We start from the raw sequence: 12,024 nt of genomic DNA, 5'->3' as shown, positions 1-12,024 counted from the left end.
TCCGCCTGCCTCTGCCTCCCGAGTGCTGGGATTAAAGGCGTGCGCCACCACCGCCCGGCTTAGCTACAGTTCTATTGCTGTGAGAAGACACCATGATCAAGGCCACTTATGGAAGAAATCATTTAATTGAGGGCTCACCTACAGTACATTTAATTGAGGATGAGTCTGTGATCATCATGGCAGGGAGGGTGGCAGCAGGCAGGTGAGCATGGTGAAGGAGAAGCCGCTGAAAACTCACGTCTGACCTGCAAGTGACAGGCAGAGAGAGTCACTGGCCTGGCATGAGCTTTTAAAACCTCAAAGCCCCACCCCCAGTGACACATCTCCAGCAAGGCCACACCTCCTAATCCTTCCCAAACAGTTTAACCAGCTATGGTTAAAATATTAGACTGTGGAAGTTGTTCCTGTTCAAACCAGTACCACAGTAGTCTAAGACAGTATTTCCTAAATGGGGTAGATACACCAGAGACAATAGGGAGAAAATGAGGCAAGGGGTCGTAGAACAGCGTATACATGTTTTCATTTTAGTAGGTGTGAATTTAATGGACATTGGGAAAATGAGGTTGGTACCTTGGGCCTCTGGCCCCTGGGTTACATGAAGAGTTCAGGGAGATGGAGAGGACTGTTAGAATCTCTAGGGGAAGAAAAGAAGGAACTAGTTTTTGTTTGTTTGTTTTTTTCTGAGACAGGGTCTCATTATGTAGCCCTGGCTAGACTTGAACTCACAGAGACTGCCCACCTCAGTCTCCTAAGTACTGATAATAAAAGCATGTGTCACCATGTCCTACTGAGAAAAGCTTAAGAAGCCTTCCTGTACAAGAAACCTAGGAGGTATCACTTCCCTCAACGCCAGAGTCTGGCCTCCTCATGAACCATTCTACAACCCACACCCACACTCGCATGTGCACATGCATGTGCACGTTCTGTAGGAATCGCACATCCACACGCGTGTGCACGCTCTGTAGGAATCGCACATCCACACACGTGTGCACACCCACAGGAATGTAATGATGCTTTTCTCGTGTGTCTTTTCAGAACCTTGGCATCCAGCACATGGGATGGAGAAACCACAGCCAGTACATCCTCTGCAACCGTGAGCCACTGATTGCTGACCCAGCCGTCCAGTTGTTGCCCTAGCTGAGAGGAGACCTGATGGAGCCGGAAGAAAGCACGGAAAGGTCTTGAAACCTGCCAGCCTGTTCTGGCATCAGCTTGGGGCTCTCACGCCCTTGGTGCCGCCTACTCTGGTGCTTCTATAGGTTGGCCTTCCATTTTATTCATGACAAGAGCAGGAAGTGTGATTCCCAGTGGGGTTACCTGGTGGGAGGGGATATATGAATTCAAGGAACCTACTTCCCTAAATCTTCTTCCCTGGCCATGAGTGGGAGTGTGTGCTGTCTGAGCTTCCCGATTCTGGTGTAACAGCTGGTCACGTCTTAGCAACTGAAGCTAGGCTCTCATAGCGCTGGAGGCCAGAAGACTGAAATCAAGGTGTCAACCACAGCTACACCGGCTCAAAGACAGGTTCTGGGGTTTGCCTCTTCCAACTTCCTTGGCTTGGAGCTCCATCTCTCTACCCCCTGGCTTTCTCTTCCATGTCCCTGTCTTTCTCTTTCTCTCTGTGTGCATGTGTGTGTGTGTGTGTGTTGGAGACTGAACCTAGGGTCTCATACAAGCTAGGCAATTGTCCATCACCTAGTCTCCATGTGTCTTTTATAAGGATATTCACCATTAGATAGTAAGACCTAGTTAGTCCAAAAATATCTCATTTTAACATTTTGTTTTCATCTGTGTGTGTGTTTGTGTGTCTGAGTGCCAATATCCTCCCTTTTCTGTACATGAAACAAGAGCTTTGTACACCACGTCAGCTGGCCCGTGAGCTTCCTGGAATTCTCCTGTCTCCGTGTCTCATCTCACTGGAGGAGGCTGTGCTGGGTATCCTGTGGGTGCTGGGGTTCTGACCTTAGTCCTCACGCCAGGACAGAAGAGCCCTCTTTCAGCCTTTATTTATCATTTTTAAAGATTTCTTTTTTGATCTTGTGTATATTGTTATTGTTGTTGTTGGTGGTGGTGGTGTGTGTGCGTGTGTGCATGAGTGCATATAGTATTGGAAACTAGAACAGGGTGTTGGATTCCCTGACATTTGTGAGCCCCCAGTCTGTGAACTGGGAATCAAATTCAGCTTGGGTTCTCAAAGAACAGTTTATACTCTTAACCGCTGAGCCATCTCTCCAGCTGAATGTTTCTTGCACACATATACATGTATATATACATATACACATGCATATACATATACATACACACACATACATATACATATACACACTGAGTTTCTCTTTGTAGACAAGACTGGCTCAACCTCCCATGTGCTGGGCAATCCTTAAGTACAGCTAAAGCCATATTCACCAGAAATCAGGTTTTAGAAATCAGGACAGGGGTCTGGAGAGATGGCTCAGTGGTTAAGAGCACTGGCTGTTCTTCCAAAGGACCCAGGTTCAATTCTCAGCATCCACAATAGTGGTCCCCACCACTGTCCAGTTCCAGAGAACCCTATGCCTTTATCTGTCCTCCACCCAGAACCAGGAATACACATTATATACTGACTACATTTAGGCAAAACTCCCACCAAAATTTAAAAAACAATCAGGGCATGGATGTGTATTTTAAGAGATTATTATAGTGTAGTGGCTTTGCAATGTCGGGGTTTGAGTCCCGGCTCCTTTATACCCAAGTATTTCAAAATGCCTCTCTGGGAGGGAAGAAGAATTACTGACAAAAATGAAGATTTAAGCATTTCATCACACTTTCATTTGCTGGTTTCTTGCACAGGTGGCTTTGGCCCAGGGCGGAAAGCTGGAGAAAGTTCTCCTAAGGTGGAAGGCAGCATTGCTTCACAGTGTGGCCATGTGTCACCTGATCTGTCACAGGTCCTGAAGGAAGTCCCTGCCGTTTCAAAATAAACTCTGAAAACTACAGAAGCAAAACCAAAAAACCCCCCAAACCCTACAATTGATGGATTTCTTGAGCATATGAAATGTAAAGAAGTTTTACAGGAAGAGAGAAACCCTGGCTTTAAGGAGATTTAGAAAACAAATTGATTGAAATCTGATTCAAAGTCCCAAGTTGTTAAAAGTCAAAGACATTGGGCTGGAGAGATGGCTCAGTGGTTAAGAGCACTGACTGCTCTTCCAGAGGACCTGGGTTCAATGCCCAGCACCCACATGGCAGCTCACAGCTGTCTGTAACTCCAGTTCCAGGAGATCTAACACCCTCATAGCAATACACATAAAATAAAATTAAATAAATTGTTCTTTAAAAAAAGATGAAAGACTTTGGGGGAAGTATGACTATTGATTGCCAAATTGTGAATATCAAGGAGTTATTACTAGGTTGGGTAATAATGATATTTTGGTTACACTTAAAAAATTCTTATTTTTTATTTTATTTATTTAGGTTTTTTGAGACAGGGTTTCTCTGTAGCTTTGATCCACGTCCTGGAACTAGCTCTTGTAGACCAGGCTGGCCTCGAACTCCCAGAGATCCGCCTGCCTCTGCCTCCCGAGTGCTGGGATTAAAGGCGTGCACCACCACCGCCCGGCTTATTTTTTATTTTTGTTATTTTTTTGTGGAGGAGATTGCATCATCGCTTGACACCCTGTGGGGGTCAGAGGACAACGGGAGAGAGCCATTCTCTCCTTCCACCACGTGGGTCCCAAAGGCGGCGCTTGGGTCATCCATGAGGTTTGGCGTCATTACCCACTGAACTGACTTGCCAGACTAATATTTTACAAGTAAATACTGGGATTGAGCATGGTGGGTCAAGCCTGCAATTCTAGCTCAGCTGTAGAGAACTTGCTCGGCATGAATAAAGCTCTGTGCTCCAGTCTCATCTGTGAAATGATGATAGAAATCAGGGAAGCAAATGATCACCACGGTGGCTCAGAGGGCAAAGCCTGAAGGCCTGGGCTCCATCTTCCTGGGACCCAAATGGTGGAAAGGGAGATCTGACTCCCATGGATTGTTCTCTGTTCTCTACACTCGGCTGTTGTACGTCTCATGGGCACGGGCACAAGTGTGCACACCTGCACACACACACACACAGGCATGCTTTCTCTCACACACACTACTTTCTTTAAAAAAGCCAATATTCACTTTATTCCTTGTACTGAGGGTTTTACCAAAGGCCTCGAACCTGCCAGGCAAGTGTTCTAACTCTGAATTACATCTCTTTATTTTTTGAGATGAGGCATCTTTTGAAAAGTCAGTGTTCTCTCGCTGTGAAGGGAGACCATGGTAACTCACAAAGTAAAGCATTTAATTAAGGCTTGCTTACAGCTTCATAGATTTAGTCCATTATCATCATGGTGGAGAACTTGGCGGCATGCAGGCAGACATGGTGCTGGAAAAGCAGCCGAGAGTTCTACATCCTGACCTGCAGGCAGCAGGAAGAGAGAGTGACACTGGACCTGGCTTGATTGAAACCTCAAAGCCCACTGGCAGTGACACACTTCCCCCAACAAGGCCACGCCTCCCAATCCTTCTCAAGTAGTGCCACTCGCTGCTGACTAAACATTCAAATATTGAGCCTATGGGGCCATTCTCAGACAAACTACCACACAGGGTCTCCTTCAGTTGTCCAGACTGTTTGAACTCACTCTCTACAGCTCAAGCAGACCCTGAATTTGCAATCCTGCCACTTCAACCCCAGGTGGACACTACCAGGTCACCCAAATGCTCACTCTTTAAAAATTGCATTTTTGGCCGGGCGGTGGTGGCGCACGCCTTTAATCCCAGCACTTGGGAGGCAGAGGCAGGCGGATCTCTGTGAGTTCGAGACTAGCCTGGTCTACAAGAGCTAGTTCCAGGACAGGCTCCAAAACCACAGAGAAACCCTGTCTCGAAAAACCAAAAAATAAATAAATAAATAAATAAATAAATAAATAAATAAATAAATAAATATAAAAAAATAAAAATTGCATTTTTGAAGCCGAGCGGTGGTGGCGCACACCTTTATTCCCAGCACTCGGGAGGCAGAGGCAGGCAGATCTTTGTGAGTTCAAGGCCAGCCTGGTCTACAGAGCGAGTTCCAGGACAGGCTCCAAAGCCACAGAGAAACCCTGTCTCGAAAAACCAAAATTTAAAAAAATTGCATGTTTGTTTTGAGACAGGGTCTCGCTATTCATCATGGTTGGCCTGGAACTTGCTGTGTAGACCAGGCTGTCCTCAAACTTGTGATGAAATTCTGCCTTTGTCCCCAAGTCATGGGCCATCATGCTTGGCTCAGTATTCACTGTAAATAAACAATTTTACGTTATATAAATTTCAACTCCATGTTAAAATATGGATTTAGTGTCTCGGGCTGTATTACACTTGTCTAGCACACACAAAGCCCTGGGTTCAGTCGCTAATACTACATAAGCCACACGTGACAGTGTGTGTTTGTGATTCTAGCACGCGGGAGGTAGAGGCAGGATGATCAGGGAGGTCAAGGTCATCCTAGCGTTGTGAGTTTGAGGTCAGTCTCTGAAATATGAGATCTTGCCTCAAAAATGATGTAGATGGGGCTGGAGAGATGGCCAGAGATTAAGAGCGCTTATCGCTTTTGCAACAGACCTGGGTTCAGCTCTCAGCACCTTGCGTAGCTCACAACCTTCCATCATTCTAGCTCCAGAGGATCTGCTATCTGACCTATGCATGCATAAGGGGCACACACATACAAGACAATTAAATCTGACTTTTAAAAGTTATATATGTTTCATATATGCAACTTAAAATCTGAGATACTAGAATATGAATTCTGGGTCTGGGGTTTAGAGCTCAGTGGTAGAGGACTTGCCCATCACCAGGTGGGGGGTGGAGCAGGGAGCGGGGAAGACATTCTGAACTCTGACACAGAGTGACACATGGGTTTAAAGTTAATTCTCTCACAGGCTGTGAGATCTTTCTGTTGTTTTGTTTTGTATTTTGAGTTCTGTTTTTGTTTTTCTTGAGACAGAGTCTTGTGTAGCCCAGGCTGGCCTTGAACTTTTAAACTGAGAGTACAGGCGCATACCAACATGTCCGTCCGGCTGTGAATCCTGAACAAGCCAGGTCACCTCTTTCAGGTCCTCGACAAGAGCAGCCAGTGCTCTCTCCAGTCCCACTCCGTTACTTTAAAAATGGTTGTCTGCCGGGCGGTGGTGGCGCACACCTTTAATCCCAGCACTTGGGAGGCAGAGGCAGGCGGATCTCTGTGAGTTTAAGGCCAGCCTGGTCTACAAAGGGAGTTACAGGACAGGCTCCAAAAGCTACAGAGAAACCCTGTCTCAAAAAAAAAAAAAAATGGTTGTCTATGTAGCCCAGGCTGGCCTCAAACTCAAGATAACCCTCTTGCCTCAGACTCTCAAATGCAGAAATTACAGTAATTTAACACCTTATTACTTATTTCTTTATTGCCACGTTGTGGATTAAACCTAATAACTTAAATCGTTTGATTATTGGTGTATGCGTGTGTGTGTGTGTGTGTGTGCACATGAGCACATGCATGTACACCACCGTGTTTCTACGGAGGTCGGAGGCCTCTTCGGTCCTTGCCTGGGACCCTCCTCTGGTCATTAGACTTGTAAGTGGACTTTACCTCCTGACCCATCTCACTGGCCCGTCAACCTTCAACTTTTTTTTTAAAAAAAATAAAAAACAAAAAACAAGTAGCTTGTGACATTTTTATAAGATTGTAGTAGGAGGCTTTTATAAATTTTAGGAGGAATCTCAATAAAGACTCCTGAGCTGACTAGGCAGAACTGGTTTCCTGGCCTGGCCTGCTGTCTCCTGATAACTATTGGTCTAGATGATCTGCACTGAATATGCCTGAGCCTCCCATGGCAGAACTGGTTGAGTCCCTTGTCAGTCCTGTCTTGCGAGAATGGCAGATGACCTTATTAGACGTCTAATTTTGGGAGGAGCCCAACAGGTTGGTTGCCAGTAACCCCCGCGGAGCCTACTCCTGGCTCCCAGTCGGTGTTCTAATTCTGCTCCCTCGGCGCAGGGTTTTGTGATCAGGAGCTGGGGAGATGTAAGTTGTGTGTGTTGTGTGTGCTCTGTGTGTTGTGTGTGCTCTGTGTGTTGTGTGTGCTCTGTGTGTTGTGTGTGCTCTGTGTGTTGTGTGTGCTCTGTGTGTTGTGTGTGCTCTGTGTGTTGTGTGTGCTCTGTGTGTTGTGTGTGCCACCTCAGCATTCTGCACCCTTCTTTTGGGATTTACATCCTAATGTTTTTGGCGACCTGTCTTTCCTCCCTCTTTATCTGTCTAAAGTTTTCGAAGATGGGTCTCCATGAGTTGAGGATAGCCTGGTCTAAATATTGAATTTCAGGCCAGCCAGAGCTAGAGTGAGACCCTGTCTCAAAACAAAAACAAACAAACAGACAAACTGCTCAAGTAAATGGACCTCTTGAGAAGGGATGGTGGGAGGGAGGTCAAAAGGCAACCAGCAGACAGCCAGGCCCAGCAAATGGCTCCCCAGGTAAAAGGAGCCTGCCACCAACCCTGATACTCTGAGCTTGGTCCCTGGAACCCAGAAAGGAGAGAAGTGACCTCTGACCTCCATACCTATGCCCTGACATGTATACCCACACCCATCCCACCTGACACAAACAAAAAAGAAATGTAACAAAAACATTTTCAAACGACATTTCCACTTCAGTGTAGTTGGTCAGCCTGAAAATCTTGAGAAAGACTTCAGGGAAAGGAGATGTGTGACTCAATGCTGGTAGAGCCCCAAGGGTGGAAGGCTAAAGCCTGCGATTTCTGGAGAACCTGGACCCTATAATAAGAACATCACACGTCAGCTACAAAGTCCAGAGCAAAGGCTCTGGGTCTCATCAGTGGGCCACTTCTCAGAAAGGGATGTCGACACTGCCCCTTCCTGCCGGCTTCGGCTTAATGGCTGGACTTGCAGCATCGCTTCCCCTTGGTCTGCGCCAGACCTTGATCTCCTGACTTTGGACAATGCTTAGTAAGACCACAGATTCTTCCCCAACCTCATTTCTGAGACAGGGTTTCTCTGTGTAGCCTGGCTGTCCTGGAACTCCCTCTGTAGACCAGGCTGGCCTTGAACTCAGATCTGCCTTCCTCTGTCTCCTGAGTGCTAGGACTAAAGGCATACACCACCACCCAGCTCAGACTCCCCTCTTGAGGTAAAGGAAATATCTGGTTTCCTGGTGGTATCACTCAAGTGTGTATTCTGTAGTGTAAGAGGAAACCCTACTGTGATGGTTTGAACACATGGGGGCTAGGGTTTTCTTTGTGCGTGTGTAGAGGTCAGCCTTAGGGTCATCCCTCAGCTCTCAGCTGACACTCACCTTTTTTTTTTTTTTTTTTTAGATAGGGTTGCCATTGTCCTGAAGTCATCAAGTTGGCTGGGCTTCAGGACTGAGAGCCCGAGGAATCTGCCTGTTCCTGCCTTCATCCCTGGTGTTCCCAGTGTACACGGACCCTGCTTAGTTCTGGGTGACAAACTTAGGTTCTCAGGATTGTCCTGCAAGTACTTGACTGAGATGTTTCTCCAGCCTTGGAGGGTTTGTCTGTCCAAAGAAGCCCAGACAGAGAAAGGTGAGAGTCCGTGGAGCTGTCGTTAGCATAATGGTCAGCATAAAATCATAATCATGAGTATGAGAACCTCTATTCTTAGACTTGGTCCTGTGGTTACAAGGTGGCACACACACACACACACACACACACACACACACACACACACATATATATATAAAACTTCTGAGCCATCTCTCCAGCCCCTTCTTTTGGGCTTTTTGAGACAGGCTTTCTCTGTGTTGTCCCGGAACTTGCTCTGTAGATCAGGCTGGCCTTAAACTCAGAGATCTGCCTGCCTCTGTCCCTAGAGTGCTAGGATTAAAGGCTCATTTCACCATTACCTGGACAAAAATTATGCACTTTTTACAAAGTTAAAAACATGATTCATGGGGACTGGAGAGATGGCTCAGAGGTTAAGAGCACTGCCTGCTCTTCCAGAGGTCCTGAGTTCAATTCCCAGCAACCACATGGTGGCTCACAACCGTCGATAAGGAGACCTGGTGATTTCTTCAGCATGCAGGCATATATGCAGGCAGAACACTGTATATATAACAAATAAATCTTTTTAAAAAAATTCACCCAAGTATAAAATGTATATGACAGGAATCTTATTTCTCTTTTGTTTTGAACAAGGGTAGATGCTAAGGAGCAGTTCATATAGCTACGGAGCTGGGTGTAGCTCAGTGGTCTAGGACCCGACCTGGTACTTGCCTGGAACTCCTATCTTTTTAATCACCAGCACAGTAAGAACCATTAGATAAGATTAGATAAGACCACCAGTCCCTGAGCCTAGGACTCACCTATTCCACTTTTACCAAGACCCCTAGACAGATGTCAGCCAATCAGGGTCCTGAACTTTGGAAATTCCTTCACCCCAACCTCCACTATGATAAAACCCTGCCCTGACTGGGCTTGGCTCTTTCTGCTCTCAGCCGGGGTGTCGGACAGATGGAGAGTCCAAGTTTAAGCTTGAATAAAGGCTCTTTGCTTTTACATACAGGACTCGGTGTCCTGGTTGGTTTTGGGGAGAATTCCGTGATCTGGGTTTAACAATAGTCAATTAACATGAGCTGGACTTGATGCTTTATTTTTTATTTTTGTTTTAGAGATGAGAGCGGAATGTAAAATTTGGGAGGAGTTGGGGTAAGGGGAATTCCCAGTAAAAAAGATATTATTAATAGACATTGCCTGTGGTGGATTAAGCCTTTAATCCCAGCATTCAGGAGGCAGAGGCAGGTGGATATTTATAAATCGGAGGCCAGCCTGGTCTACAAAGTGAATCCTGGGACAGCTAGGACTGTTACACAGAGAAACTCTGCCACAGAAGACGAACAAGCAAACATCAACAAACAAATAAAAACACAAACCAATAAAAAATAAAACCAATGTGTGTATGTGTGTAACCACGTTTACACCCCATACACACAGGCTACCAAAAATCCTGAGTTGAATTTCAATATAAAGGAGAAATTATCTGATATCCACAGAGGATTAAACATAGCTCTTCCAAAGGAGCTACATCTGCATATCCTGCTTATCTATGGACCGGAGCCAATCCTGTTAGCAGCAATATTGGGTGATTGTGAAACACCAAACACAGAGCAAGGTGGGTTGGCAAGGGAGATAGTAATAGGACCAGATCAGGATCTGCCAGGATCCTTTCCTTTCCTTTCCTTTCCTTTCCTTTCCTTTCCTTTCCTTTCCTTTCCTTTCCTTTCCTTTCCTTTTCTTTTCTTTCCTTTTTTTCTCCTCTCCTCTCCTCTCCTCTTCCTCTTCCTCTTCCTCTTCCTCTTCCTCTTCCTCTTCCTCTTCCTCTTCCTCTTCCTCTTCTTCTTCTTCTTCTTCTTCTCCTCACCCCTCTGGAGACACTGTCTCTCTATGAAGTCCCAGCTGGCCTGGAACTGTCTAGGCTGGCCTGGAAGTCACAGAGATTCGCCCGCCCTGCATAAACTAGGGGCGGCAGCATACACCTCCTTGGCTCAAGGGCTTAAGAGTGCTTGCTGCCCTTCCCGGAGCCTGGACTGCCACCAGCACTCATGATGGGTGCCTTACAAATGCCCCAAATTCCAGCACCCTCTTCGGAACTCAGGCATCGGCACTCATGTGCACGAACCGCTACACAGACACATACACATCATTAAAATAAACCTTAAAAGAACATAACAGCTGCATACAACAGGCATCCTGATGTTCATACATACTAAAAGATTATAAAGTAGTCTGGGCCTGGGCCTGGTGACACATGCCTTTAATCCCAGCACCCGGGAAGCAGGAAGCAGAGGCAGGCAAATCTCTGTTACACAGAGAAACCTTGCCTTGGAAAACAAACAGTGCTCTTAACTCTGTGGTCCCATTTATTTATTTGTTGGGTTTTTTTTAATTTTTTTTTTTTTTTGAGACAGGGTTTCTCGGTGTAGCCCTGGCTGTCCTGAAACTGACTCTAAACCAAACTGACCTCAAACTCAGAGAGTCATATGACTCTACCTCCCAAGTGCTAGGATAAGGTCATGTGCTAAATTTTTTTTTTGTTTGTTTGTTTTTCAAGACAGGGTATCTCTTTAGCTTTGGAACCTGTCCTGGAACTAGCTAACTAGCTCTTGTAGACCAGACTGGTCTCGAACTCACAGAAATTCGCCTGTCTCTGCCTCCCGAGTGCTGGGATTAAAAGATGTGCGCCACCGCCGCCTGGCTTAATTTTATTTTTTAAGACAGGGTCTTACCAGGTAGCCTTGCCAGGTCTGGAACTCACAAAGATCTCTGCCTCCTTGGCATTAGGATTAAAGATATGCATCATAAACTGCGGGGAGGCTTTGGATTTATTTATTTATTTAAAACGTTATTAGGGAGGAATCGGCTATAACTTAGCGGCAGACCACTTGCCTAGCATTCACAAAGCCTTGGCTTCGATTCCCAGGACCAAAAGAACTTTGTGGGAGGTCACGCTGGATTAATCTCTGTTTAGGATAGTTTAGTCCATGCAAAGTAAGCTCCAAACAGAAAAGCAAAGGGATGCTGGCACTGGAGGTGATGTAGAAGAGCAACTTCCTAGCCAGCTCTTTCTTTCTGAGCTCTAAAAGTGTCCGGTTTCACAAGTGGGACTTGGGCTGAGTATGCAGATGAAGGGGTTTCCCCAAAATAAAAACAAGGAAGCAAAACCAAAGCAAGGCTGTGTGTGGTTAAAACCAGAAACCCTGAGATGGGATCAATAAATTCCAGCGTAGGACATGTATAAAACGAGATATGCGCAAATCATATGGAAATTGTTGTCAGCCTGGTGAAGTAAACAAAAACAGTAATTAATATAATCTTTGCAAGAATAATTCCAATTTAGGGAAGAGTAGTGGAATGAAACCCAGTGTCTCATCCAGCTGCCATCTCTCCGCAGAGAAGTGACTTATCCATCAGGATAGGGGTTAGTTGGGACTCTAGGATGCAGCCCAGACACTGGGGATAGGCTGCCC

This window comes from Chionomys nivalis, chromosome 3, assembly GCF_950005125.1.
Source record: "Chionomys nivalis chromosome 3, mChiNiv1.1, whole genome shotgun sequence".
NCBI lineage: Eukaryota > Metazoa > Chordata > Mammalia > Rodentia > Cricetidae > Chionomys > Chionomys nivalis.
The sequence above is the reverse complement of the archived record's forward strand: the minus strand, read 5'-3'. Positions refer to the sequence as shown.